The sequence below is a fragment of the Girardinichthys multiradiatus genome, chromosome X (genome assembly GCF_021462225.1).
Source record: "Girardinichthys multiradiatus isolate DD_20200921_A chromosome X, DD_fGirMul_XY1, whole genome shotgun sequence".
Classification (NCBI taxonomy): Eukaryota; Metazoa; Chordata; class Actinopteri; order Cyprinodontiformes; family Goodeidae; genus Girardinichthys; species Girardinichthys multiradiatus.
The window spans coordinates 25,454,585-25,459,223 of record NC_061817.1 but is presented as its reverse complement, the minus strand read 5'-3'; positions in this window follow the sequence as shown (position 1 = coordinate 25,459,223).

The window sequence follows — 4,639 nt, the reverse complement described above, 5'->3', positions numbered from 1 at the left end:
TTCATGTTTATTGACAGTCCTGGTAAACAGTCTTTATGTAATTTTTCAAAAAACGTTAGTAGCTTTATCTCGCCTACAACATTTTGAAAAAAATGAAGCCTTTAATTTAAGCATATTTATTCCTATGAGAAGAAAACATCATGTTAAAAATGTTTTGCTCTTAACTGAACCATTAATGTCAAACTTATTGGCAGCCCTTCAGTTAATGCTTTTGGCACCATTTTTGTCAAAAGAAAAGCATTTTTCCTCCCCCTTTAAAATAATTACAGCATAAAGAAACAGGGATTTTGACTGATATTCTTTGCACAAGCAGGCCAGTCCTTGCTCTTCTCATGTACACAATGCTCTTTTGTTCATCCCTCAGGTGTTCTGTAGGATTTCAGTCTGGGTGCAGATGACTGTTAATTTGAGTCTGGTGAACCATTTCTGTGATGATTTTCCCCTTTCATGGATTATTATCCTGCTGCATTTTCTCTGATTACCTCTTTTCAGTTTTCTGGCAGAGGTCAACAAATTTTGATTTGAAATCTCCTGGTTTGTGATGCCATGTAGTTCATCGATACTCCTTGGGCCTTTGGAAAAGAAACAGACCCCGGGCATCCTTCAACATATTTAGCAGTGGACCTGAGGTGCTTCCAACAAATGTATATTCGTTGCGAAAAAGCTCACATTCTTGGTTGCAAAAGTCCCAGCAGGGTTTAGCTTTTTGTTTGCAATAGCAGGGATTTCTTTACCTCCCTTTATTACATTTATTGCGTGTATCCTCATCCAGCCATGTGGGTCAGTTTCAGCTGGTTTAATTTTTTTCCCAGTAAAACATGAAGCCATGGATTACAAGACGTTCATGGAAGAATTGTTAGGCATCCCCAAAAATGTGATACTGGTGATTTTGCAAAAAAAAAAAAAAAAAGGTAATTTTCTTCAATGACATTGTACTGCTGATTTAAAAACTGAATTTGCTTTAAAGGTTTTTAAAGCACATCTTTAACAGGGGTGCAAACATTTATGGTGCATGCTATATACGTGTTACTCTGGCTGACTTTTATTCATAAGAAAGAATAAGAATAGAGATTTACAGTATCAAAAGTTTCAGTCAGGTGAGTTTAAAGCAGTTTTAGACATCGTTCCAGCACTAGATGGAAAAACACATTTTATACAGAAGAACTGAGACTGGTCCAAGGTTATGATGCAGTCTCCACATTTATGAAGGAAACTTTTTGTTGCACGGTGGCCTAGAGGCAAAAGGAGCGAGACACAAACTGCATCCTTCGGAATTACTTTTCCATATGACAAAGCCATAACCCATATTCTGACATTTCTGCAAGGGGAAAAAAAGTGAGAAGACCGCACAGATACTTGCAGACTGGTTTAACTTTTCACAGCCCCCAGCTCAGGGATCCAAAGCAGTTTAGGGCAAGGACGTTGGAGAGATTTTGCTTCCTCCCTGATCCTCCTCCCCCGATAGTAAATTAGTGTGTGTGGTCTCTTGCTGCTAGTCCTGCAGGTACTGGTTTAAAGGTCAGTAGGTCAATGCTGGGTCCTGGAATGTTTATGTTTTTGCTGCTCCTGTTCACAGCCAAATATGTACGGCTGTGTCTTTCTCTCCTAAAGTATAAGTAACTAAGACCTAGAAAACGTATATGATGTTCATTTGCAATATTAGAAAGTTATTTTTGTAGAATTAAAACATCAATGTATTTGCCATCAACTGTAAATTGAGATGTATTCAGCACTTAAAAAATTATTGTATTTGTTCCATCAAACCCCTTGTCTCCTCAGATAAACACAAAACCCCTGTTTGTTAATAAGCATATATCTGGTCCAAGCTTTATTAATCATGAGAAAGGATGTCTGGATATTATCATTCCCACCAACAATCACACAGTTGGCAGTTTCAGACCATGGTGCCATTACTGTAGCCCCCCCCCCCCAACTGCATAAGAGAAATCTCTGTTTATGACCCATAAAACACAGTTGCCAGTTGCGAAATGCGACAGCAAAAATAAAATAAATTACTGTAGCTGCTCGGGGAGTGGCCTGTTTTCGAGGGGCTCTCACACTGATATGTGTGTGTGGGAAGGGAAAAGGAGCAAAGCCAAAGGGCGGTTTATGAACAATTTCGTATTCCGTTCCATTCCTTTTCTCTCCCTTCCACCTTTTTTTTCTTACTCCCCCTCTCCCCTAATCTGTTTTAACCGTACCCCCTCCACCAGCAGGTTGTTTAATACTTTCCAGATTTCAGCATGCCTTCAGCCTCCTGGAAGAGTTGCAAGTCTGCTAATGGAATTTGGCAGAAAAGGGGTTGTGGGTCCAGACAGAGGCTGCTGACACTGTAAAGCCAAAAGAAGCTGAGCGCCTCCCATCGGCGGTTCTTTTTTAAGAAGAATATTATTATTATTATGTTTTTTTTAGGAAAGCTAGGAACCGACGGGAAATGACACTTGACAGCATTAGACGCAGGATGAGACTTTGTTTGAGCGGGAGAAACAGCTGCAAGGCAAGACTCGAGTTACAATAGGGGTTTGCATGGGGGAGGGAGGCGAGCTGAGCCACCTGAACAAATCGGGCGTCTCTGGTGTCTTGTAAAAATGTGTGGGGCAACTAAAGTAGTTGTGTTCGCAGCTTCTCCAAATCCTGAAAATAAACCCATTTGACAGCCCTGGATGATGCCTAGTGAATTATCTGATTAAATAAAAATAGAAGGCTATAAATCTGACATAAAAAAAGAAATGTGTGTTTCAGAGAAATAATAATATATGACAGAAATTGTAAATGGTTTAATTTAGACCTTCAAATTCAAGTGTGTTAAATTGACACGCCCATCAGCAGATTAAATATTTAAATAGCCACTAGATGGCAGTAAATGATTGGGTTTCAATTAGGTGATGGTCCAAAAGTCAGTAGCAACCAAGAACACATAAAAGTTATATGAATTATTAAAAATAGGATTTCTAAAATCATATAAAAAAACGTAATGCCTTTGTAAGATTTGGTCTTTTGTTTAATTTTGTTTATCATTCTTCTAGAGGAAAATTGCATACAAGCAGATCAATACCTCCACTGGTTTGTATTGACCACAATAATCAATTTAAATTTATTGTTTTACCACAAGTGTAAGAATAATGACTTTTGTCCAGCCCTCTGGCAGGTTAGACTGTGAAATATGACTCTGACAAACAGAGTTAAAAGAGATTAGAAATGCCACAGAAGTGGGGATGAGAGATTGTATCACAATCCACACAAAAATGTAACAGCATTTTTAGGGAGCAGCTCTGATGTAAAATATTTTAACATGTGAAGGCTGTTAAGAAAACATGCAACACTGAATTTTAGCTGAGTTGCCAGTTCCTCGCCTCTGTGTGAAAAAGCTGTAGGATGGTCAAGAAAATCAAAAGTGACAGAAAAGTTTTGAGTCCATGATGAAGAGCTGGATGCTGGCAGAAGCTGAACATTGGGGTCATCCATCTTCCAATCAGCTGTGTGAAAAGCATTACCCTGTTATGTGTGTTTGTCAAAGAAGCTTATATTTGGCGGCAAAGGATAAATCTTTCAGCCTGTCCACATCTTCAAGCCAACTTATTTTTCCCCTCACACGTTTTGTAATGAATCATCACATCATTTTTGAGATTGTACTCTTAAGAGATATAGTGCACAAAGGCCTCTATTGCTTCCTTCCTTCCTCTTCTGGGGGAGCCAAAGAATAGAGACAGGAAACAGGCGGCACTCAAGGAATTTCTTTGTTAAACCGCTGACTGAGTAGCACCGCATAATCTCTTGATGGAGTGCAGTGCCCTGCCCTGCAAAAGTATTTATTTCCCTTGAACTCTTTCACATTTTATCACTTTACAACCACAAACTTTATTTGAATGGAGTTTTATGTGACAAACATAAAAAAAGTAATGCATGTTATGAAACAGAAGGAAAAGAGTACCATGGTTTTAAAATTTTTTTTATATCCAAAAATCTGAAAATGCATTATCACCCTGCCCTGTTACCATGATAACTCCTAAAGTGGCCATCTTGGTAAAGGAGCTAAAGAAGAAACCATCTTGATGGCAAGAGGTTTGTGTTAATCCTGGATGATCCACAGCCTCTGTTAAAGGCTCTAAAAGACTTGATATGGGGCTGGAGGTTTACATTCCTGCAGGACAACAACCCTAAACATGTAGCCAGAGCTACAGTATAAAATGTTTAGATCAGACCATGTTCATCTGTTACAATGGTCGAGACAAAGTCCTTACCTAAATCTGATTGTGAGTCAACGGGTAAGAAAAGCTCACAGCTCTTCGTTCGATCTGACAGAGCTTTAAATATTTTGCAAGGATGAACAATAATTTTGGTCTCTAAATGTGCAAAGCTGGTAAAGACATACCCCAAAGGATTTCAAGCTGTGACCTCATCAAAAGGTGGTATGGACTTTGGAGGCAGAAGACATAGGGATAATGTTATTGGTAAAACATTTTAAAGCCAGGTATCATCTTCATTTCACATCCCCATTAAGCCCTACTTCATTTGTTCAATCACATAAAATCCCCACAAAATATCTTGAAGATTGTGGCTATAAGTTGACACGTGAAACGGTTACGGACATGTTTGCAAGGCACTGTACTTTCACAAACAAAATACACAAGAGCAAAGA